The sequence below is a fragment of the Lissotriton vulgaris genome, chromosome 2_1, assembly GCF_964263255.1.
Source record: "Lissotriton vulgaris chromosome 2_1, aLisVul1.2, whole genome shotgun sequence".
Taxonomy (NCBI): Eukaryota; Metazoa; Chordata; class Amphibia; order Caudata; family Salamandridae; genus Lissotriton; species Lissotriton vulgaris.
Window position 1 is genome coordinate 1930525969 of NC_141687.1, and position 27507 is coordinate 1930553475.

The following is a 27507-nucleotide window of genomic DNA, read 5'->3' on the forward strand; positions in this document are numbered from 1 at the left end:
GGTGTAGACTTGCTTACACATACAAAGGAAGGAGTTGAGGATGAATACTAGGTTGTGCACATGCTTGATAGATGTTGGTACTGTCCACAATGTACTCAGCTAGCGAAAGTCATCTAAGGCTGAGAGGGTGGGTCTGAGGATGACTACCTTCATATTTAGAGAGCTGCTCTTTATGTACTTGGTGATGTTGCAGCTTTTCTTATTTTTTACATTATTCATCTTCCACTCAATCAACACATGTACACACACACACACACCTACTTTCTACCTTTCTTGCCTATGGTTAACAACCGTTTCTTACGCTCCCACTGCAGAATCCGACCAACACTCTGTAATGTACTGGAAAACAAAACACCCATTTCCTTTACAAGAGAGTAGGTTCTTCCCGCTTCTGCTACCTTTCTTCCTTCTCACCTTATTCTACATCCACTATCTCAAATACACCTACCTACTACATTTCTTGCTGCCTTTGCCAAGTATTATTGTAATTCAAAATGGAGTCCCTGAAATGGGCCCGGTGTTGTAATTTTTCAGCCCTACTGCCGCAGTGGTAACTTAGTAAACTTACATTCCTTCATTTCATGTGATAGTCATTTCTCAGACTCCACTACAACATTTGACAATCTATCTGTATAATGAGGTGTGAAACCAAAAATCCATTTCCATGACAAAGCAGTGGGTACTTTGCACCTCTGCAGCCTTTCTGATTTTTCACCTTTTTTATCTTCTCAATCAACACATCATCTACACATAACACACACCAACATGCTGCCTTTTTTTGGCTAGGCTTATCAATTATCCTTGAATTTTATACTCTGATTCAAACTCATGCCCTTTTATCGATCCTTTTTGTTCTAACCAAATTGGAAACAATACTATTTTGAAATGGCTAAGGTTACTAGATATATTCTACATTTTTTAGTACTGTATTTTGCTATAACAGACTGAACCTTTTCAAAATTTAAGAAAACATAAGAACACAATATCCTTATTAGTAATTATATTTATTTAACTTTGTAAATGAGTAAAACTCTACTAATGAAATGTTATTAGGTAATGGTCTTTATATAATATTTTTTGTAAGCCAACATAGGTGAAAACGCTAGTTTTGTATTTATATATTATGAAAACTGATAAAATGAATTGTTTATATTTTTATACAAGGAGCAACAACATAAAGAAAAAATTATGGAATGAGAACAGCCTCCTACTGAGGCGATTTTGGATATTACCTTGAGTGTAATTCAAGATCTAATCGTATCTATCAAAGGCAATGAGAGTGAAGAGGGGAAATTAGTGCTCCAGACATGAGCTATGATTTCAAGGACGAAAGCTTTGATACACACTTTCTAGAAGCATTACAATATGTTGAAACTTTGTTTCCGATACTGCTAACTAGAAAATTGATGTCTATGACATACCTGATGAACTGATTCAAAGTCAAAGCCCTTTATTGAGCCTTTCTGTTCTAGCTACTACCGCGGCCGAAAGCTGTGGGAAATTTGCACACCTACAGACTTTTTTCACCGGGGTTATCAATTATTCTTGAAGTAATTCAAAGTTCAGGCCCTTTATTGAACCTTCTTCGTAACTACTACCCATAAAAGGCAGTGGGTAATTTGTACACTTGCATCCTTTTTTGCGTCCTTTCTACCGCACAGTGTGTGTACTTTGTGCACTTGATAAACTCCTTAGATGAGATACCCATTTCTCAGGCTTCCACTGCACAATCAGACACACAGTCTGTGTAATGGACTGGAAAACCAAACACCCACTTTCTTTACAAAGCAGTGGGTAGTTTGTGCGTCTGCTCTTTCTTATTTTCTACCTTTTTTATCTTCCACTTAATCAACACATCATGTTCATGCACACACACACCTACTTTCTACCTTTCTTTGCTATGGTTAACTAATCTTCTACTTGATATCCATATTCAAAATGCAGGCCATTTATCAAACCTTTTTATTGTAGCTACTACCCTGGCCAAAGACAGTGGAAAGTTTGCACACTTACTGTCTTTCTTGCCTGGGATTATCAATTATTCTTCAATTTCATATTCTGATTCAAAGTCCTTTTTCAAGTCTTTTTGTTGTAGCTACTACCCCAGCCGAAAGCAGTGGGAAATTTGCACACTTGGTGCCTTTCTTTGCTAGGGTTATCAAATACTCTTGAATTTCATATTCTAATTCAAACTCATGTCCCTTTATCAAGCCTTTTTCATGTAGATATTGCATGGCCGGAAGGCAGTGGGAAATTTGCGCACTAGCTACCTTTCTTAAGTGGGCTTATCAATTATTCCTCTTAAAATTCAAATTCAAAGTGCAGGCCCTTTATTGAGCCTTTTTGGTAACTGTTACTCGTCAATGAGTAGGTAATTTGAGCACTTCCTACCGTTCATGTATAATAAAAAGCTTAAAAAAAGTCTACCAATATTAAAAAGGAGCCTCTATGGTCTATGTTTATCAAATCTACTGTTTCTTATCCTAAGTACAGACCCTTTATTGACCCTTCTTGTTAACCACTACTCATGAATTGCAGTGGATAATTTCCACACTTGCATCCGTTCTTATTTTTTCACATTATTCATCTTCCACTCAATCAACACATCATCTACACATACACACACCTATTTGCAGCCTCTCTTGGCTATGGTTATCAACTATTCTTCTATTTCATATCCGTATTCAAAGAACTGGCCCTTTATCGAACCTTATTGTTGTAGCTACTAACCCAGGCAATGGCAGTGCGAAATTTGCACACTTCCTCCCTTTCTTGGCTGACATTATCAAATACTCTGCAATTTCATATTCTGATTCAAACTCATGTCCCTTTATCAAACCTTTTGTTTTTCATGTAGATATTGCACGGCCAGCAGGCAGTGAGAAATTTGCACAGTTGCTGCCTTTCTTAGCTGGGCCTATCAATTATTTTTCTTCAAATTGGAATTCAAAGTGCAGGCCCTTTATTGAGCCTTCTTCATAACTATGACTCCTCAATGTCAGTGGATAATTTGTGCACTTCCTGCCGTTCATGTATAATAAAAACCTTAATGAAAGTCTACCAATATTAAAAAAAGAGTCAGTATGGTCTATGGTTATCACACCTACTATCTTTTTATCCTAATTCAATGTACAGACCCTTTATTGAGCCTTCTTGGTAACTACTACTCGTGAATGGCAGTGAATAACTTCCACATTTGCAGCCTTTCTTATTTTTTCACATTATTCATCTTTCATTCAATCAACACAACATACACACACAACTACTTGCTGCCTTTCTTACCTATGGTTCTCAACTGTTCTTCTATTTCATATTCCTATTCAAAATGCAAGCCCTTTATCAAGCCTTTCTATAGTAACAACTACCCCAGCCGAAAACACTAAGAAATTTCCATACTTGCTGCTTTTCTTCTCTCAAAAACTCTTGAATTTCATATTCTGATTCAAACTTAAGTCCCTTTATCAAGCCTTTTTCATGTAGATACTGCACTGCCAGAAGGCAGTGGGACATTTTCACACCTCCTGCCTTTCTTATCTGGCCTTATCAATTATTTTTCTTAAAATTCAAAGTGCAGGCCCTTTATTGAGCCTTCATCGTAACTATTACTCATCAATGGCAGTGGGTAATTTGCGCACTTCCTGCCGTTCATGTATAAAAAAAAGCTTAATAAAAGTCTAACAATATTAAAAAATAGCCAGTATGGTCCTTGGTTAAAAAAATTATACTGTGTCCTCAGGTTATGCAAACAGTGACTAAATAGCTTCCATCGATCTTTCTGTCAATAACTGCCTTCAATCTACACTGCAGACAGTTAGGTTCACAACTTAAATTCAGCTTTCCTTCTACATTAATGACAACATTGTATTCAGCCTTGTTTTCCTTAAGGAAGAGACAATTATACTGTGTCCCCAGGTACTGTTATCTGTGACTAAATAGCATTCTTCAATCTTTGTGTGAACAACTGCCTTCAACCTACACTACGGACAGCTGGTTTCACAACTTGAATTCAACTACCTTCTACATTAAGGACAGCATTGAATCCAGTATTACTTTCCTTAAAACAGAGACAATTGTGGCATGACGTATTTGGAAAAAAAATAGCCTACTTTATGGAGATATGCTTCAACTTAACTTCTGTGAATCAACAACCAATATTTATTAGAAAACGTAATTTTAAAGACTTTGCTACCAATACATCCTGCTTCGATCATGGATAACTACAGACTCCACAAAACGTACTTGCTTCACTTGCCACTAACTGATTCCACCACTTATCAGCACTGCATTCACACACACTAGATTAACAATATTGTGCAGCTGTCACACACACATGAAGTCTTGGTAACCGCTACCTCCTACCATCACCTCATATCCATATTCATCCAGAATTTAACTGATTCTTCATTCAATCTACACCACAGACAGCAGTGTTCACAACTTCAATTCATCTTTCAATCTATATTTGTCTTCACTATCTGAGCCAAGAGCTGCCTCCAATATATCCTGCCTTTCTTGCCTGGGATTATCAATTATTCAATCTACACTACAGACAGCAGGGTACACAACTTGCATTAACAGATATTTCTGTCAACAACTACCTTTGATCTACACTGTGGACAGCCAAGTTCACAACATTTTTTATTTTTTTATTAAGATTTTCAGCAAAACAAAGACAACCAATGATAATAAAGTGTTACATCTTTTTTGTCAGAGTTATCAAATTGCACATAAATCAGATGAAAATAAGAAAAATAACAAAAATTAAATCAATTGTTAACAAAACATAACATTTACCAGTTATCTGTCTTCATGACTGTTCATTTGCATAGTGTTGCAGAAGTGCTTGTAATACATAGTTCATCCTAACATATTCTACAACATTGGGGAATGAGTGAGGGTCAACAAATTATACATAATCTCATGTGTCGTGTGGGTAGCACATAAGGGCTTGATTGTTAGAAGTGCGGGATTGAGAGTGTCGTTCGTATCATACGATAGATTTCAGTTGTCAAGCAAACACAGAACGGCTACAATCAGTCACAATCAGTCATCAACTGCATGTTCTCTAATCACCTAATTGAGTGTCCTCTGCAACAGTAAGTGTAGGGGAGCTCACCCTGGCCCTTTTCCATTGCAAAAATGGTTTCCAGATATCTCGTGGTCTGGATGCCGACGGCTTCAATTCTGATGCCGCCACCCTCCTAGCCCTTAACCCCGGTCGCGCCCCCAACTGCGTCCAAGCCGCTCCTGGACACACCCATGGACCTTTCTCTTGCTACTCCTGCAAATTCAGCGGCACCGACAACAACTCCGCTACGACCACACCACAGATTCCCGACCCCAACCACCTACAATGCATCCTTCTCAACACCCGCTCGGTCCACAGACACACCATTGACCTATGGAATCTACTAGACACCATCTCTCCGGACGTCGCCTTCCTAACAGAAACATGGATGAACGCTTCCTCCGCCCCAGACATCACCATTGCCATCCCTGAAGACTATAAGATCACTCGCAAGGACCGTACCGGCCACACAGGAGGAGGAATCGCTATCGTCCATAAGAAATCAATCCGCATCTCAACCAGCTCTGACGCCAACCTCGCCAACTCCGAACACCTTCACTTCCAGATCCACATCGACCCCAAGACCACACTCAGAGGCACCCTCCTCTACAGACCACCAGGACCCCGCGCAAAATTTAGTGAAGACATCACGGACTTCATCACTCCCCACGCGCTCCCCTCCAAAGACTACATCCTTCTGGGAGACCTCAACTTTCACCTTGAAAAGTTCAATGACCGCAACACCACCACCCTCCTGGACAACCTCGCCAACCTCGGACTTAAACAACTGGTCACTTCTCCCACCCACATCGCAGGTCACACACTCGACCCCATCTTCACCTCCAGCAATCATGTCTCCTTCAGCCACACTACGGATCTCCTCTGGACTGACCACAGCTGCGTTCACTTCACCTACAACAAGCCAAAACCCATCAACCACCTCCAACCAACTCTGCAAAGAAACTGGAACAAAATCACCATCGACCAGATCTCCTCATCGCTCCTTCTAAACACCCCAGCCCACTCTTCTAACCCAGACCAAGCCGCCGCCAACTTCACCCTATGGCTATCCAACACCGCCGACACCTTAGCTCCACTGAAAAAACGTCAAAGCAAACCTGGCAACAAGAAGGCCTCATGGTTCAACGATGATCTTAAAGAAGTCCAAAAAAACTCTGCCGCTCCCTTGAAAAGGCCTGAAAAAAAAACCCAACCACCAGCACCAAGGACGCCTTCAAAAACGCTACCCGCACTCACCACCAACTAATCCGAAAGGCCAAGAAAACAGCATTCAAGGATCGACTTGACAACAACGCCCACAACAGCAAGGAACTTTTCAACATCGTCAAGGAATTTTCCAATCCCTCGGCCAACTCCAACGACATCACCCCCTCTCAAGCCCTCTGCGACTCCCTAGCCTCATTCTTCCACAACAAGATTGCTGACATCCACAACAGCTTCGACAACCAACCCGGAGACCAACCCACCCAACCATATGCTGAACACTCTCCCCCCGTGAACACCCTTAACGACTGGAACCCAATCTCCACTGAGGACACCATCCGCCTGATGAACTCCATCCACTCAGGATCCCCCACAGACCCATGTCCTCACCACATCTTCAACAAAGCAGACTCCGTCATAGCACCGCACCTCCGAGACGTCATCAACTGATCCTTCAACTCCGCCACCTTCCCGGAAAACTGGAAACACGCTGAACTCACCGCCCTTCTGAAAAAACCCACAGCGGACCCCACCGAACTCAAAAATTACCGCCCCATTTCGCTCCTTCCATTCCCGGCCAAAGTAATCGAGAAAGCTGTCAACAACCAGCTCGCCGCTTTCCTCGAAGCCAACAAATCCCTCGACTCCTCACAATCTGGCTTCCGAGCAAAACACAGCACTGAGACCGCCCTCATCGCAGCAACAGACGACATTCGAACTCTACTGGACAATGGAGACACAGTCGCACTCATCCTCCTCGACCTCTCTGCAGCCTTCGACACAGTATGCCACAGCACCCTTTTACAACGTCTCAGAAACATCGGAATACAAGGAAAAGCACTTGAATGGATCACCTCGTTCCTCACCGGAAGAACCCAGAGAGTCCGCCTTCCACCATTCAAGTCCGAGGCCACTGAAGTCATCTGTGGCGTACCACAAGGATCCTCACTCAGCCCCACCCTCTTCAACGTATACATGAGCCCCCTCGCGACCATCGCCCGCCAACACAACCTCAACATCATTTCTTACGCGGATGACACTCAACTAATCCTTTCTCTCACCAATGACCCCAGCACCGCCAAAACTAACCTACACGAAGGAATGAAAGAAGTTGCCGAATGGATGAAACACAGCCGTCTGAAACTGAACTCAGATAAAACAGAAGTCCTCATCCTAGGTACATCCCCCTCTGCATGGGACGACTCTTGGTGGCCGGAAGCCCTTGGAAAAGCACCCATCCCGACAGACCACGCACGGAACCTAGGCGTCATCCTGTATTCTTCACTCTCAATGAACAGACAAGTCAGCGCCGTCTCCTCATCCTGTTTCAACATTCTTCGCATGCTCAAAAAAACATTTCGCTGGATCCCCACCGAAACCAGGAAAACAGTCACCCATGCTCTGGTCACGAGCCGACTGGACTACGGAAACACCCTCTACGCAGGTCCTACCGCTAAACTCCAGAAGAAACTCCAACGAATCCAAAACGCCTCAGCCAGGATCATATTAGACATCCCGCGCAACGAACACATCTCTGGTCACCTGAAAGACCTCCACTGGCTACCCGTCAATAAGAGAATCACTTTCCGACTGCTAACCCACGCACACAAATCACTCTACGAAATCGGACCAGAATGCCTCAACTCACGACTGTCCTTCTACACCCCCTCCCGCCAACTACGTTCTTCCAGCCAAGCCCTCGCCACTGTACCTCGCATCAACAAGACCACCATGGGAGGCAGATCCTTCTCATACCTGGCTGCTAGAACATGGAACTCACTCCCCACTTACCTTCGCCTCACCCAGAACCACCTAGCATTCAGAAAGCAACTTAAAACGTGGATATTTGACAAGTAATCCTCCTCCCCTTCCTAAGCGCCTTGAGACCCTCTGGGTATGTAGTGCGCTATATAAATTCTTTGACTTGAATTGACTTGACAGTATATACCTAGTTGGGTATGTCCATACGTGACATCTGCTAGCCACGCATCAAAGGTAGGTACCCTTGATCTACCCCAACAAATCGCAATTTGTCTACGTGCATATAGCAGCAACAGGGCATGTAATTTCCTGCTCTGGGGTGCAGTTTCGCACACTAGTCCTAGTAAACCTAAGTGCAGGGATGGGGGTCATGCCTTCCTGTTATTTGGTTTACAGCTTCGAAGATCTTCCCCCAGAACTCTGTCAATCTCGGACAGTCCCATGCCATATCTAGGAACGATGCTGGTTCAAACCCACATCTCCAGCACCTCGCATCATCTCTTAGATGAATCCGGTGGAGGCTGATCGGAGTCTGGTAAAACCTGTGGAGGAATTTAAAGTGTAAAAGTCTTAGTCTATAATTGGGGGATAATTCCAACAGTTGTTTGCAGCGAATGACCATTGCTCGTCCGTGAGCTGGGGATCAAGTTCTGTATTCCAGATCAAGATCGATTTCGGGGTTACAATAGGAGCCTGGTCCTGCATAGCTGTATAGATGTGAGTTACCAGTTTGCGCGGTGACGTCCTAGCAAGAATATTCTGCAATGCTTGTAACGTGCGGGGTACATCAGGGAATCCCTCCCACATTGAGCGGCATGCTGTCTTTAGTTTATGATAAGTAAAGTTCTCTCGGAAGGAGACTTCGCGTCCCTCTTCTCCCATCGGTTGGGTTCTAAACGTGCCATCTGGGTACAAATCTGGGAATGTGTGTAGTTGTGTCTCTCCCATCATCACCCCCCGATTCTCTCTTCCAAACATGGCAGCATAGGGTTCCCCCGCAACATGACAGCTGGCGCGTATAGCAGCGGGAGCCGCGCACGTCGCTGCAACTCCCGCCACGCCCAACGCAGAGTATCGGCAGTGTTCACGTCTAGAGTAGGCCGAGGGGATTTTTTGTAAACCGCCACTGCTAGTGGCGTGGGCCTCAAAAAATACCACTCCACCGCAACATGTGGCTGGTACGGGGTCAGATAAATCCAAAAATGCAAAAACTGGGCTTGTGCACACACGGTGTATTGCTGCATATCCGGGGCACCAAGGCCTCCCTGATTCAATGGCAGCGTCAGGTGGTCCCATGACACCCTTACCTGGCCTCCCGCCCATACAAGGGACAGTAGTAGTGAGCGAAGCCGCTGAAAAAAATGCTTCGTCAGGGGGATTGGTACATTCGTAAATAAGCACCACCATCTTTGACAGGGCCACTCTATCTGCAACGGACAGCGGAAGCACCAACCAGATCGTCACTTTACCCTCCAGCCAGTCCACTGCACGCCCAAAATTCAGGTTCCGATTTCCTGCATATTGCGGCTTATCCAGATCTCAAGATATTTAACCTCGTCAGCTTCCCATCGAAATGGGAATTCCGAATGTACTTCAGGCATGCCGTCCGTGAGCGGGAAAATCACAGATTCCACCAATTTATTGTTACACCAGAGAGGCCGCCAAATGTAATGAACTCGCGGAGTAAAGGTTCCAAATTCTCTGTCGGGTTCAGGACATATAGATTAACATCATCCGCGTACATAAAGATCAGGTGGCTTCTAGTGCTGAAGCCAATTCCTCTGTATGGTGTTGACGTATCCTGGCCGCGAGAGGCTCCATAGCTACAGCAAAAAAGAGAGGCGATAGCGGACAGCCCTGTCTAGTGTGGCGGGTCACATCAAACGGTTCTGAAGTCATACCATTTACTCTGACCCTAGCCAGTGGTGCCGTGTATAACAGCTTGATTTGAGTTATGAATAAAGGACTAAAACCCATACGTGTCAATATCCGAAACAAATACGGCCACTCTATGGAGTCAAACGCTTTAGTTGTGTCCAGAAAAATGGCAGTGGCGTGCACCATAGGGTGGAGGTAGTGTAGGACTGAGAACAGCGTTCTCAGGTTTTGCGATGTGGCTCTCCTGGTAATAAACGCAGATTGGTCAGGGAGGGCCACCATTGTTAGGAGGGGCTGGAGGCGGTTTGCTATGAGTTTGGCATAGATTTTAACGTCCACATTAATTAGGGAAAGGGGCCTGTATGAATCTAGTGCAGTATCTATTTTATCTGGTTTCAGCAGAGTTCTTATCAGTGCCTCACGCATCGAAGGTGGCAAGATACCTGTCTACAGCGCCTCCGCATATACGGCGTGTAGCCGTGGGGCCAGTTCTTCTGCGTACGCCTTATAGAATGCTGTCGTTAGACCATCAGGTCCTAGGTACAGACAGCAGAGTTCACAACTTCAATTGAGCTTTCCTTCTACATTAAGGACCGCATTACATTCAACACTGTTTTCCTTATCACAAATACAATTCAATGTCCTCAGATTCTGTAATCTGTAACTAAATAGCATTCTTCAATCTTTCTGTCAACAACTACCTTCAATCTACACTGCGGACAACTGGGTTGACAACTTGCATTGACTGATCTTTCTGTCAACAACTACCTTCAATCCACAACTTCAATTCACCTTTCCTTCTACATTAAGGAGTGCATTACATTCAACACTGTTTTCCTTATCACAGATACAATTCTACTCTGTCCTCAGATTCTGTTATCTGTAACTAAATAGCAATCTTCAATCTTTGTCTCAACAACTAGCTTAAATCTACACTGCAGACAGCAGAGTTCACAACTTCAATTGAGCTTTCCTTCTACATTAAGGACTGCATTACATTCAACACTGTTTTCCTTATCACAAATACAATTCTATGGCCTGAGATTCTGTTATCTGTAACTAAATAGCATTCTTCAATCATTGTCTCAACAACTGCCTTCAATCTACACTGCAGACAGCAGAGTTCACAACTTCAATTGAGCTTTCCTTCTACATTAAGGACCGCATTACATTCAACACTGTTTTCCTTATCACAAATACAATTCTATGTCCTTAGATTCTGTTATCTTTAACTAAATACAATTCTTCAATCTTTCTGTCAACAACTACCTTCAATCTACACTGCAGACAACTGGGTTGACAACTTGCATTGACCGATCTTTCTGTCAACAACTACCTTAGATCTACACTGCAGACAGCAGGGTTTACAACTTCAATTCACCTTTCCTTCTATATTAAGGACCGCATTACATTCAACACTGTTTTCCTTATCACAAATACAATTCTATGTCCTTAGATTCTGTTATCTGTAACTAAATAGCATTCTTCAATCTTTGTCTCAACAACTGCCTTCAATTAACACTGCAGACAGCACAGTTCACAACTTCAATTGAGCTTTCCTTCTACATTAAGGAACGCATTACATTCAACACTGTTTACCTTATCACAAATACAATTCTATGTCCTCAGATTCTGTTATCTGTAAGTAAATAGCATTCTTCAATCTTTCTGTTAACAACTACCTTCAATCTACACTGCGGACAACTGGGTTGACAACTTGCATTCACCGATCTATCTGTCAACAACTACCTTCAATCTACACTGCAGACAGCAGGGTTCACAACTTCAATTCACCTTTCCTTCTACATTAAGGACCGCATTACATTCAACACTGTTTTCTTTATCACAGATACAATTCTACTCTGTCCTCAGATTCTGTTATCTGTAACTAAATAGCAATCTTCAATTTTTGTCTTAACAACTGCCTTCAATCTACACTGCAGACAGAGAGTTCACAACTTCAATTGAGCTTTCCTTCTACATTAAGGACCGCATTACATTCAACACTGTTTTCCTTATCACAAATACAATTCTCTGTCCTCAGATTCTGTTATCTGTAACTAAATAGCATTCTTCAATATTTATCTCAACAACTGCCTTCAATCTACACTGCAGACAGCACAGTTCACAACTTCAATTGAGCTTTCCTTCTACATTAAGGACCACATTACATTCAAAACTGTTTTCATTATCACAAATACAATTCTTTGTCCTCAGATTCTGTTATCTGTAACTAAATAGCATTCTTCAATATTTATCTCAACAACTGCTTTCACTCTATACTACAGACAACAGAGTTCACAACTTCAATTGAGCTTTCCTTCTACATTAACCCCTCAAGCGCTGCCGTCGGCCAACTGTCGTCGCGAGCACTACCTTGCCAGTGCTGCGCACGACCGTTGGCCGACGGGCCAGCGCTCGTTATTCGAACGTTCAACATTGGGTGCTGAACGTTCGACGCAGCTAAGAGGTTGAGGACCGCTTTACATTCAACACTGTTTTCCTTATCACAAATACAATTCTATGTCCTCAGATTCTGTTATCTATTACTCAATAGCATTCTTCAATCTTTCTGTCAACAACTACCTTCATCTACACTGCGGACAACTGGGTTGACAACTTGCATTGATCGATCTTTCTGTTAACAACTTCCTTTGATCTACACTGCAGACAGCAGGGTTCACAACTTCAATTCACCTTTCCTTCTACATTAAGGACCGCATTACATTCAACACTTATTTCCTTATCACAGATACAATTCTACTCTGTCCTCAGATTCTGTTACCTGAAACTAAATAGCAATGTACAATCTTTGTCTCAACAACTGCCTTCAATCTACACAGCAGACAGCAGAGTTCACAACTCCAATTGAGCTTTCCTTCTACATTAAAGACCGCATTACATTCAACACTGTTTTCCTTATCACAAATGCAATTCTATGTCCTCAGATTCTGTTATCTGTAACTAAATAGCATTGTTCAATCTTTCTGTCAACAACTACCTTCAATCTACACTGCGGACAACTGAGTTGACAACTTCAATTCAACTTTCCTTTTACTTTAAGGACAGCAATGCATTTAGCCTTGCTTTCCTTAAGACACACACAAATATACTGTATCCTGAGATTCTATTACCTGTCACTAAATGGCATTCATCTACCTTTGTGTCAACAACTGCCTTTAATCTACACTACGGCAGCTCAGTTCACAACTTCAATTGAGCTTTCCTTCTACATTAAGGAGAGCATTGTATTCAACCTTACTTTCCTGAACCCAAACACGATTCTGCTGTGACCTCAAATTCTGTTATCTGCAACTAAATAGCATTCTTCAATCTTTATATCAATAACTGCCTTCAATAAAACCTGCAGACAGCAGGGTACACAACTTGCATTCAGCTTTCCTTCTACATTAAGGACAGCATTGTATTCAGCCTTGCTTTCCTTAAGGCAGAGACAATTATACTATGTCCTCACTTTCTGTTAACTGTACAAAATAGCATTCATCAATATTTGTATCTGTTAGTACCTTCGATGTACATTACGAACAGCAGGGTTCACAACTTCAATTCACTTTTCATTGTAAATTTCTCTTATGTCTACAAAGATGAGCCTTCAATAAATTCTGCGCTCATTAGAGTTCACAACTAGATACCAATACCGCCAGTAGTACAAAAAACATTCAATTAATCTTGATTTATTTAAAACAGACAATTTCACAATGACATTTCCTTACAGTTTGTACATTAGGAAATTCCTGGTTTGGAGTGTCGACAGACAGTTGACAACCAATCAGCTTGCACGTAAATACGCGTACTCCGCAATTTTTCTATTCAAAATAAAAAAATATACAGAGCTTAAAAATCCATGAACGACCCCCTGAGCAAGTCTACAGGATCAGGATGGTTCTACCATTCCCCCTTTCCTTATTTCTCACCTTTTTTTAAAAATGTTATTGTTTTCAACTGTTTTCTTGTGACTCAGTTCTAGTGACCAACAACACGGCTGCCAACACTTCCTTCTTTGGAGTGTCGACAGACAGTTGACAACCAATCAGCATGTGTAATTACGCATACTCCGTGATTTTGCTACTCAAAATAAAAAAAATATATAGACCTTAAAAATCCATCAATGACCCCCTAGGCAAACCTAGAGGATCAGGATGTTTCTACCATGCCACCTTTCCTTCTTTCTCGCTTTTTTTTTTTTTTAACTGTTTTCTTCTGACTTGGTTCTAACGACCAACAACACGGCTGCCAACACTTCCTCGTTTGGAGTGTCGACAACCAATCAGCATGCAGCTTGTGCACATAAATACGCGTACTCCGCCACTTTTCTATTCAAAATAAAAAATGTAAAAGTAGCCTAAATATTCTCAAACCTACCCCTGACGAAGCCTACAAGGCCAGGATGGTTCTACCCTGCCCCCTTTCCTTATTTCTCAACTTTGTTTACTGTTTACTTGTGACTCGCTTCTAGCGATGAACAAGATGGCTGCCAACACTTCCTGGTATCGAGTGTTCGCAGACAGTTCACAACCAATCAGCATGCAGCTCCTGCTCATAATTCTACGTATTTCCATATGCGTACTCCGTGATTTTTCTTTAAAAAAAAAAGAAAAATAGAGCCTAAACATCCATGTACACACCACCTGAGCAAGCTTAAAGGATCAAAATGTTCGTAGCCTACCCCCATCCCTTATTTCTCAACTTTCTTTACTGTTTTCTTGTTACTCGGTTCTACAGAGGCACAAGATGGCCACCAACACTTCCTGGTTTCGAACGTTGACAGACAGTTAACAGCCAATCAGCATGTAGCTCGCGCTCGTAATTGAATGAATTTCCGTACGCGTGCTACACCCCGTCTCTAGATATCGCTATGATTTTACTTGCAAGTTTCTCAGAAACTACTGAACGGATTTACATCATTTAACAAACAGCACAATCTGCGAACCGAACTCTACCTCTCTGCCAAATTTCGTATCATTCTGTTCAGCCGTTCGGGCTCTAGCCCTGGCTAAAGGTCCCTATAGAAAATTGCATGAGGATAACGCGTTTTGGGACCCCTTTTTTCTCGGCTCCCACTTGAGGAATCACCCCCAATCTTTCAGGGAAGGAGCGGAACCGAGCAGGCCATTTTCATGGAGAAATTCACACAGATTCGTCCACCAGCGCCAAAGTTATTCCAAATAGAATGTTGTGGATTTCCTATGGAAACTAGGTCCTAACTATAACTACCTACTGGTGACCGCCAGTAGGTAATATAAAAATATGTGTGTGTATAAAAATATATATATATATTCACTGAAAAAACGGGACATTATAGTTAGACATTAGCATTTAAAAACCATAGAAATTCACTGAAAAACCTTAGCGTTATAGTTAGTTGGAAATTACACTTGTACAAAACCAGAGAAATTCGGCAGTTATAATTAGTTGAGCTAACTATAACTCGCGCCCCCGCAAAGCACTGCTGATGATGTCACATATTACATCAGGTACCTCTAGTATGCGCCAGAGAGCTGCGTTGCAGAGAGGTGTTCAGAGGCCACGCCCCTTTTTGCAACACTTTGCAACGCAGCTCCATGGCGCTTACTAGAGGTACCTGGTGGACTAATTGGCCCCCAGGGAGCCTCAGGATTGAAGATTAATTAATTCCTCAACTTAAAACGCACCACAGGGCGTGTTTGCACACATATCACCTCAAGCCCCCCTCCCTTTGTCACTGTGCAAATCTTGAGGGTCCCTGGGGTGCAATTAGCCCACCAGCTACCTCCATTAAGTGCCAAAGAGCTGCTTTGCAGAGAGGTGTAAAAAGGGGATAAGGGGGCAAGATGGCGGCCGCTTAGCGGCCTGTGCAGAGGTGCGGTGAGGAAGCTGCTAGGTGAAAGCCCGATGGCGACTTAAGCACACAGCAAGGAGCGGCGGGAAAAAAAAATTGTGGTTCTAGCCTGGTGTACGATCGCAGTAATGCTGTCGACTCTTACCGGGTCCGCTTCGACGAAATTGCTCCTGCGGGCAGTGGTGTGGACGCTGGAGAGACTTGCTCCTGGTCGAGGACGCTACTCGGATGCAGGAGGGCGGAGCTTGATGAGGAGCGGGCGGAGTCTGCGGAGCAAGGTGAAATCGGGAGCGGAGACCGCTGGCGCTTACAGTGGTCACAGCCGGTTTGGGAGTCAGAGGAGGCGGTTGTCGGTGAGAGGTATGGCCCCCAAACAGAATTTGGGATCTAAGGCTAATAGCCTGAAGAAAAAGGGAGCCTTAAAGGGGGAAAATGAGAATGTTGTCCCTGATGATACATGTGGGGATAGTCAGCCACAACCCCAGCACCAGCAAAAGAAGAGGCAGCAAGGCGCACCTAAGACTCGGCAGGCTACTACAATTATTGACCTATTTACAAAAGTGGGTAAGGAGAAAGGATCTAAGGAGCTGGAGGCTGTTAATGTCTTTGAGTTAGCTGGTGACCCGGACTTGACTCCTGAGCCTTTGACTGAAATAGTAAGTCTCGGGGAAGCCGAAAGTGGATTGGAGGCAGTGAATTTGGATGCCGCAAGTAAGGGGAACCAGGAGCTTTTTATGAGCCCCCCTGGGATGGAGCAGCTAGAGGGTGATCCTCAATCTTCGGCTCAAAGTGCTGGGGTGGGGACCAGTGTTGAACTATCTGGCACAATTGTACCCCCAGAGGATGTATTGGATTTAGTAATAGAAGGGGCAACTGGAACCAGCATTGAAAAAGAGAGTGTCCAGAGCGAAGCCTTTTATTCTGTCTCAGATGGGGGGCAGAGTGGTCTGAGGACGAGGATGAGCGTAGCTCTTTTTTGGAATCAGAAAGTGACCCTTAGAATGATCAGGCGGCTACAGCCTTGAAACTCCAAAACGCCGCAGGGGGTCAAGCTCACTTGCGACGAGAGCTAACCTGGGACCACTCCTCTGCTTTACCACTGCAAGGCAGCCCTCTGTTGGAACAGACACAATTGTCCCTGCTAGAGACAGTACACCAAGAGATTTTAGCACACAGAGAGGAAACGCGTCAAGACAGCTTCAAATCTCAGGCTGCTATGAGAAAAATGCAGGGAGTGGTACGGAAACTTTCCAGGGCCTGAGCTACCACGGGGGATAGAGTGTCAAATTTGGAGGAGAGGGTGGTGGCTACAGAAACCGAGGTGGCAGGAGCGGTGGCAAAGGTGGACTCACAGTATTCCCAGGTTACAGACATACAATGGAAGCTGGAGGAGATGGAAAATAGGCTTCAAAGGAATAATCTGAGAGTCCTGGGAATTCCGGAGGGGATCGAGGGTTCCGACATCAGGTCTTATGTCATTAAGCTCTTCCAGCAAGCCTTTCCTGAGCTGTCCGGATGGGACTGGCCAAATGAACTACAAAGAGTCCACCGTACCCCCTTTAAAGTACGAAGGAATGCTAAAGAAGGCGATAAACCCAGGGCGGTGCTGATATTTCTTGGCAATTTTATTTTACGACAGGCAATCGCAGAAAGGGCAAAACCTGATGCCAGGAGAAGCTGTGATGGTGTGTCATTCTTTGTCCGCCCTGACTTTTGCCACGTGACTGTGGAAAGGCGCTGGCGTCTTAGGGGGCTGATCAAACCTTTCCAGGACAGGAAACTCCAAGCCTACCTAATCAACCCTGCGCAGTTAAAAATTAATAATGAGGGAAAAACACTGTATTTTTCTTCAGAAATCAAGGCCAAGGAGTATCTACACAGTCTGGGCAAATAGGCTTTCTATGGGGCATATCACAAGGGTAATAGTCGGTGCCTTTATAGATGAAGGATAGCTGCTCCTTGTGTCTTGCTTATAGTTTTTTGGTTTTCCTTATGTCTTGTATTTTTGGGCTTAATTTAGGTTTAAGAGGTGTTTATTGCTGTCCTCACCGCAAACACTGCACGCCCGTCACATGCACAGTTCAGTTCTGTGCCCCTCACTGAGTGGGGGGGGATTCAGGGGGGCCGGGTTGCAGAGGGGTTGGGTGGGGGGGTTGGTTTGTGAGGGAAGTGGGTGGGTGTGGTAGGGTGAAAAAAGAAAATGGGAGGAAATGGTGCATCATTGGTATTGTATCTGTGGTTGTTTCATTTTGACTAAAAGGGTATCTAAGAAACCTTGGCAGGTATAAGACCTATGGTCTGTTGGAGGGTCGAACTAAAAGTAAGGATGGCAGACATTAGAATTTGTACAATGAATGTGGGAGGTTTGAACGATTGGCGGAAGAGACAAAGATTGGCTTATTTTGTTAAATTTAATAAGATTGATGTGCTATGCCCCCAGGAGCCCCACCTTCCCTGATTAAAGCGGAATTTGCTGTCTATTAATGGGTATGAGTTGGTCGTATGTTCATCTCAATCCTCTACAATTAGAGGGGTCACCATATTGATTAGGAGATCTTTGGGAGGTTTGAAAAGGACAAAGGTAGATAGCTGTGGTAGATGAGCTATCGCAGAAGTAGAAATGGGCTATACTTTGTGTGTAGTGTATGGCTCAAATGGTGACGACCCAGAGATCTTCAATTATTTGGAAATTGAATTAGCTGGTTGGCGGGCACCGTTGATAGTATGCGGGGATTTAAATATCTCTGCAGACTGGGTCAATGGTGGGCATTATGCTGGGTGTAAACCCAGGGTCTTCAGGGCAATAAATGCCCTCATGTATTCACTTGGATTAGTGGATGTCTGTGGGACTAAGGAGCCCCAAAACCCTGGAGTTACCTATTTTTCTAACCCAGCTCAGAAATATTCTAAATCCACCCCCAAAATTAATAGTGTTAGTATATCTAGGCTACCGATGGTAATTTCAGACCATAACCCCCTAGTAATTACATACCAAAGGGAGTTTTGCGGAAGGGTAAGGTCCTCTTGGTCCTTCAAGAGGAGGCTATTGGAAGATACTAGATATGTAGCCCACATCAAGAGTTGGACGGAAGACTTTTTTGCTGCCAACAGATACAGTTCATCTCGTAATGTAGTGTGGGAGGCCTTTAATGCGACTTTTAGAGGCGAGACAATCAGCATCGCAGCCAAGATGAGGAGAGAAGATAGGATTGAGGAAATGAATTTAGTGGAGAGGTTAGCAACCGTAGAAGAAGAGCACATTAAGGTTATCACCTCGGGGTGATGGTAGTAACAGCCACGATGTTTTATCGGCAATTAAGGCAGAATTACAGAAACGGATTACTCAAAAGGCGATAGGGGAATATCAGGCCACCAGAACCAAGAGGTATGAAATGGGAGAACATGCAGCTAGAGCCTTGGCACTTCATCTAAGGCAAGAGAAGTCAAAAAATGTCATTCTAAAAATAGTAGAGAGCGGAAAGGAGTTTACAGAGGCTAAAGAGATCCTAGCGGTGTTTAGAAACTTTTACCAGAAATTGTATGGTGGGGAGGTTATGGACGGGAGGCACGTGGATGACGTTTTAGATATAGGACCTCGACTGGACAAGTCACTTCAGGAGGAGCTGGATAGGAATATTACGGAAAAGGAGATCAAGGCTGCTTTACAGGAGTTAGCCTCTGGGAAGGCGGCTGGCCCCGACGGCATTCCATTAGAGGTGTATAAGCGTATCGAACCTGAAATCACACCGCTATTATTAGATCTTTTTAATGGGATTATATGCACCGGGCTGATCCCGGATTCGTGAAAAGAAACAAATATTATTATATTCCAAAAAAAGGGGAAGCCTAGTGAGAACCCGGGGTCTTATCGACCAATTTCACTGATCAACGCTGATACCAAGTTGTATTCAAAGATCTGGGATTTGAGGTTGGGCAGGATTATTGGCGGTCTCGTTTCCCCTTAGCAGCATGGGTTTGTCCCCGGGCGTGGCACTACGAATCATACTAGTAGGGCAATAGCCCTATTTGACGCCCTTGCTGCCACGGGAGGGGAGATGGCCATGATCTGCTCGACGCAGAGAAGGCTTTCGACCGTGGGGTCTGGAGCTTTCTCTGGGGTATCTTGGAAGGAAGAGGGTTCGGGCAGAAAACCATCAGAGCACTCAGGGCAATGTACTCAGAGCCTAGGGTCAGAGTCACAGTTATGGGTGAGAAATCTGACCTGTTTTCAATAGAGAGAGGAACATGTCAAGGGTGCCCGTGCTCCCCGATCCTTTTTTCTCTTTATATTGACCCCCTTATCCAGGCTATCTTGGGTTGCCCTAGGCTAAGACCAGTTGTTTTCAATGGATTTGAAAATAAAATACTAGCGTACGCGGATGATCTTGCGGTTTTTTCAACAGACCCCCAGCAGGCAATGGTGGTTCTGTCCGAGCTTACCAAACATTTTGGTGCCCTCTCTGGGTGTCTACTGAACGAAGCAAAGACTCAGATTATTTGTAAGAAAAATGTAGTAAAAATTGATTCCAGATTTGTTGATGCAGCAATTTACTTAGGAGTGAAAATTAACGCCTCAGTAGATAAAAGAGTTGAGGAGAATTATACACCGCTTATTAAATCCATAGAGACTGATCTGAGAAGGATGGATGGGCTACATCTTTCATTGATAGGGAGGGTTAACGCGGTCAATATGACAATGTTCCCTAAGCTACTATATCTCTTTCGGGCTATACCATTATTCCTGGAAGAGAAGATAATTAAAAACTTAGAATCTGTCTTTATAAAGTTTATATGGCAATTTGGGAAAATAAGGCGGTCAACAAATTTAATGTCACTCCCAAGAGAAAGGGGTGGGTTGTCCCTGCCTAATCTAAGACTGTACCATTGGACTTGTCTTTTATCACAAATGTCGGTACTTTTTCAGACAGAGGAAGGCTCTAATTATGTAAACCTTGAATATCAGCAGCCCCCCTCTATATATGAGTTATTGTTAGGTAGGAAGGCGCTGGGTTTAACGCTATGTGAAGTGGACCGTAGATTTTATAAGAAAGCCAGGTATAAGGTCATGGACAGTGTCTGGCGGGTAAGGAAGGCCTGTCGAAAGCAGTGTAACATTCCAAAGGTTAATCCATACCTACAGATCTACAACTCAAGCCTTTTTTCAGAGATAGGGGCAAATAGGACCTTTAAAATGTGGAGGGGGATGGGCATTAAGACCCTGGGAGAAGTAATGAAAGGAGATACAGTTGTAAGCTTTTTGGCCCTACAAAATAGATTTGGAATCCCTCCAATCATTGGTTTGTTTATGGACAACTGCTACGATCTCTGAAGGCACTTAGACCAAAACCGCCACCTCAGGATAATTGTTCGCTGTTGAAGGCACTGACTAAAGGATGTAAAAAAATAAGATTCTGTATAACATACTTCTCTTAGAAATTCAAGATGACGTTGATAAGGTGGAAGTAGCCTGGTCTAGGAAACTTGGGAATCCTGAGGTAAATCTCAACCTGGCTTTATTATTGAACAAAAAGATCTTTAGAGCCTCAAATTTACGGGCCCATCATTACAAAACTATCTTTAATCTGTACTTCACTCCCTCTAAACTGTTTTCCTGGGGGTTGAAGGATGACAATACCTATCCAAGGTGTGGGGCTGGGCAAGCAGATATTTTGCATATGATCTGTACTTGTAATCTCTTGACCCCCGTGAAGAATGAGATTGAGAAGTTCTGGGAGGGGCTGCTAGGTGAAAAGATCGACCTATCCCCTACCCTGGCGATTATGGGCATTGATTTTAATCAAAAGCTGGGGAAAGAGGAAGAAGCCCTTGTTTTTATCTCTGTGGCCGGACTCAGGATCTTAATCTCAGCAGGATGGATGGATGTGGTGGCCCCGTCCTTTCAAATGTGGCTTTCTAGGCTACTGGGAATCCATAATATTGAAACGTGTTTGTACGAACAAAAAGGGGTGAAGTCAAGAGAGTTTGGAAGAAAGATCTGGGCCCCAGTAACTAATTGGAGGCAGAACAAGTTGTAATCGCTGGAGCTATACTGGTGTTTTATCCTTTTATATGCTTTTATCATCCCGTTTTAGATGACGAATCAATCTGTATTGTAAGATAAGATGTATTGTGCTATTTATTATCTAAGGATTGTATTTATGAATTGTTGCGGATACGCCCCGTTATATGATTCTTTTTATAACTGGATTAATTTATTAATACCTGTTCTATTTTTATGATGCACTGTAAAATCCCAAATAAATATAAAAAAAAAGTGTAAAAAGGGGCATGGCCTCAGAACACCTCTCTGCAACGCAGCCCTCTGGCGCATACTGGAGGTTCCTGGTGGGCTAGTTGGCCCCCAGGGACCCCCAGTATTCAAGGAGAATTTGTTCCCCATTTTAAAACACGCCAGGGGGTGCATTTTCACAGTGCTGCAGCAAGGGGGCGGGTCATCCGCATGATGCCAGGTTTTTTTTCCATTTTTTTTTAAGAAGAGGGGCTGTGTAGCTCCCCTTCTTTTCCTATTTTTTTGGCCCTGGGGGACCCCGTCCCCCAGGGCCTGACGCCTTTTTTATTAAAAAAATTATATTAATTAGAAAGGGGGCCGCGTGGCCCCCCTCCCAAGGCCTTAATCGGCCCTGGGGACCCCATCCCCCGAAGCACTGCCTTTATTTAAATTTTTTTAATTTATTTTATTTTAGTGAGGGGGCCATGTGGCTCTCCTCCTGGGCCACTTATGACCCTGGGAACTCCACCCCCCTAGGCCTGGCTCTCGTTGGGGACCATGGTCCCAGCCAGCTCCCTGCCTCCTGCAGGAGCCAGCATTGTTTTTCCACATGGGGAGCTGCTAAGATGCAGCTCCCGGTGTGGAAAAGCAATTTGGTTTGCATTTTGAAAGGAAGAGCAGGTTTTCCTGCTCTCTCTTTCAAAATGCAAACCAAGTTTGCTATGGCAGGGCGGGAGTTGTGAGGCTGCCATAGCAAACTACAACAGCAGAGAAATTCGGTTGGTATAGCTCATGCCCCCGCAATGCACTGCTGATGACGTCACATAATATGTCATTTGTGACATGACAGAAGAGATGTGCAGAAAGAGAGAAGAGAGATACAGAAAGAAGCAAGAAAGGTGCTGCATACACTCTGTGCCAGATTTACAAGCCCCTTGTGCCTCTTTGTGGTTGTATTGTGTCACTTTTTGATCTAATGTTGGTACCAATAATGTAGTAAAATGCTTATGTATTTGCAAAACGAATCAGGATTGTATAGTAAAATGCAGCATTCATATTAGTCACTTTACAATTCCTAGACTAGTAAATGTGTTTTGATAAAATGCAAGGTCTAATATTTTGTGACTAGAATCACACTGTGCGTCTCTGTGCATTTAGGAATTATTCTGTGTGAAGCATTTTTGTATGTTTTGTGTTTGCAGACACATACGTGCTTAAAAATCTATCCTTTTTTCAAGTTTTGATTGAATTAGAAACTAGTTATTGCCTTTGTATTTGCAAAATGACTCATGGTTGTACAGTAAAAATGCAGTATTTATATTTCTAGATTTTTTGCAGTGGTATTAGCTCTTCAAGAGTAATTAATAGTGTTGCTTGTCTAGAATCGGACTTGTGTTTCAAATCCACAACTTCCCAGTCAGTATACATACACAGTTGCATACAATGTGGGGCAGATTTACCAGGCCTTTGCGTCTCTTTGTTGTCCTGTTGCGTCACTATTTGGATGCAATGTTAGTACCAATAATGCAGCAAATTGCTTGTGTATTTGAAAAATGAATCAGGATTGTATAGTACAATGCAGCAGTCATATATATAGAATATGTTTAGTGACCTTACGGTTTCTAGACTAGTAAATGTGTTTTTGGAAAATGCAAGGTTTAATATTTTTTGTATTGAATCACACTGTGAGTCAGTGTCCATTGGGGACAATTGAGAGAGAATGATTTGGTTGGTTGATGTGCTTGCAGACATATAAGTACATGTACTGTGGCAGTCAGACAGGTTTTAGGGAATGCAGTGCTTGAAACTCCTATGCACTATGCAAGTAGTAGTGTAATCATCTTCACACTGGTGTTTCAGGCCTACATTTCCCAAGTCAGTATCTATACACTGCATTTATAAGAAATACTGATCTTTGTCTAAAATCAAACTGTGAGTCAGTTTACATTTGAGAACATTGAGAGAGAATGATTTGGTTGGTTGATGTGTTTGCAGACATATAAGTACGTTTACTGTTGCAGTGAGCCAGTATTTAGGGCATGCCATGCCTGAAACTCCTATGCAGTATGCAAGTAGTAGTGTAAGCAAATTCGCACTTGTGTTTCAGGCCTACATTTCCCCAGTCAGTATTTATACACTCCATTTATAAGAAATACTGAAGCTGTTATAATTACAGTCTGCCACTCTCCTTTCAGAACTATAATCATCCAGTCATTACCCAAGTACTCATGGAGCAAAGTAGGTCTTAGGCCTTGGACTGCTTCAAACCCCTATAGACTATGCATGCAGTGTTCTATGCACCTGCAAACTTGTCTTGTATACCTTCAATTCCCCAGTCTGTATCCTTACACTTCGAGCAAACACTCTGTCACTGCTTTTTCAGTATTGTACTCAGCCATTCAGCAGTATGTGCTTATCTATGCAGTGTGCTAAAACTGAAGCTGTTATACATTTAGTCAGGCACTCTACTTGCAGAATTGTAATCATCCAGTCAGCACCCAAGTAGTCATGGAGCAAAGTAGGCCTTAGGGCATGGACTGCTTCAAACCCCTATAGACTATGCATGCAGTGTTCTATGCACCTGCAAACGTGTCTTTTAAACCTTCAATTCCCCAGTCTTTATCCTTACACTTCCAGCAAACACTCTGTCACTGCTGTTTCAGTATTGTACTGAGCCATTCAGCAGTATGTGCGTATCTATGCACTGTGCTAAAACTGAAGCTGTAATAAATGTAGTCAGGCCCTCTCCTTGCAGAACTGTAATCATCCAGTCAGTACCCAAGTACTCGTGGAGCAAAGTAGGTATTAGGCCTTGGACTGCTTCAAACCCCTATAGACTATGCATGCAGTGTTCTATGCAACTGCAAACTTGTGTTTTATACCTTCAATTCCCCAGTCTGTATCCTTACACTTCGAGCAAACACTCTGTCACTGCTGTTTCAGTATGGTACTCAGCCATTCAGCAGTATGTGCTTATCTATGCACTGTGCTAAAAGTAAAGCTGTTATATATTCAGTCTGGCACTCTCCTTGCAGAACTGTATTTATCCACTCAGCACCTAAGTACTCATGCAGCAAAGAAGGCCATAGGCCATGGACTGCTTCAAACCCTTATTTACTATGCATGCAGTGTTCTATGCACCTGCAAACTTGTGTTTCACATCTTGAGTTCTCCACTATGTATCCTTATACTTCCACCAAACACTCTGTGACTGTTCTTGCACTACTGTAGTGACCTATTAAGCAGTGTGTTCTAATCTATTCACTGCAGTAACACTGAAGCACTTATAAATTTAGTCAGGCACTCTCCTAACAGAACTGTAATTATTTAGTCAGTACCCAAGTACTGATGCAGCAAAGTAGGCCTTAGGACATGTACTGCTTTAAACCCCTATGCAGTACATATGCATTCTTCTATCAATCTGCACACTTGTGTTTCATATCTTGAATTCCCCACACTATATCTTAATACTTCCACCAAACACTCTGTGACTGTTCTTGCACTACTGTAGTGACCCATTTAGCGGTCTGTGCTAATCCATTCACTGCAGTAACACGCAAGCACTTATACATTCAGTCAAGTAGTCTCCTTACAGAAGTGTAATCATTTAGTTAGTATCCAAATTCTAATGCAGTGAATTAGGCCTTAGGACATGAACTTCTTCAAACACCTGTCCAGTATATATGTATTCTTCTATCCACCGGCACACTTGTGTTTCACATCTTCAATTCTCCACTCTGTATTCTTAGACTACCACCAAACACTCTGTGGCTGTTCTTGTACTACTGTAGTGACCCATTTAGCAGTGTGTGCTAATCCATTCACTGTATTAAAACAGTAAGGGGCAGATTTACAATAACTGGCGCATCCCCAGGGATATGCCAGTGATTGTGTGGCATACCACTGCCACCATGGATGCGCCACATTTACAATGCATTGCACTACAGGACAAAAGTGGCACTGATGCATGACACATCTGTGCCGAAAAGGCGGCGCATTGCTGGAGTTCCATCGCATGCGCAATGCAGCTTCAGCAATGGTCTGGGGGCCATATGCTCACAATGCTGTGTCAATTCTTTCACCTGCTTTAAGCAGGCGCAGGGTTTCGACGCAGCATGGGCCCAAAAATGACTGAGTAAAATATTATAGATTTCACTCAGCCACTTTTAGGAAGCGTTCCTTTGCCGGAACGCTCACCCTTCCCTGTACGGGGACACCTCCTTCTGGTGCAGAGCTTTACAATGTAACACATCCCCCAGATGCGTTACATTGTAAATACCCTGCACCATGGCGCATCTTTTGCGCCGCCGCTGTGTCACAAAAGTGACGCAACAGTGGCATAAAAGAAGCGCAAGGGGGTTGTAAATCTGCCCCTAACACTTAGAAATTCACCCAGGCAGTTTCACAAACAGTGCAAAGAGAAGCATTGACTTGTAACATATTTATATACATATGTTACATTCAAGAGCTTTGGAAGTACTACAGTATACTGTAAGTAAACTCCTTATAGACTTATGCTGTAGCACTTCCTTATTGTTCTGCACTTTCTCATTCATCATACAATACTAATGTATTCTTTCATTCATTTATGCACTACACATTTATTCAAAAAAACTTTTACACACTATCATACAAATATAGCTCTTTGTTTGACCAGTGAAGTTAGTTCTGAAACAAACTGTTTTTTGTCTTGATTTATTTTTTGATTTTTTTTCAACAGTTTTTTAGTTTTTTTAGTTTTTTAAAAAGAAAAAAATAAACGGTGTAAACAAAACAATGTACAACAGGAACGAATAAAGAAAAAAAAATTAGCGGCGTGAGCAATGGTGCTCCTGTTTGCGCCGGATAATTATATCAATTGATTGGTCCCTGTAGCACAGAGTTTCATTACCAAATTTACAGAGGATTTTTAAGTCTGCAAAATCTGGCCTGATGTCTGGATGCGGACTGGATGGCTCTGTGGATGGTGCTCTTGAAGTGCTGGGAACAGCAGGTGGAGGATTGCCCCGTAGCCTATCACAGCAAGCTCTTGCGTAATTGCGAGGATGGAGGTTCTTGACATGTCGAACCATGCTTGCGGTCCCATACGAAAATTTCTTGCTCGCATCACCTCTTGACAGTGTGGTGTCACAGATCTTGCAGGTGACCTTTGGAGCATTCACCTTTTTCTGTCCATCTGGATATGTGAAAAATGTACAAATAATTGCCACTTTTGTTCTTGCTTATGGCTCCTCAGCTACAAATTCCTCCTCAGACGGGTGTTCTGTTCTGTCTTCTTGCTGTGCAGCCATGATAAATCAAAGAAGACACAGCTCATTCAGAAAAAGGTGTTCCTTTAATGAAAGTCAAAGAAGAATGATTAAAATGAGTGGAGTCTTTCAACATTTGGAATAGAAAGCGTTATGAACCAATCAAATCTTTTATTTTAAAGTGGCATGGCTTTGCATACGCGTAGGGTGCGATTACGGTGCGCGTATGGACGACGTACTCCGCGATTTTCTTAATTGC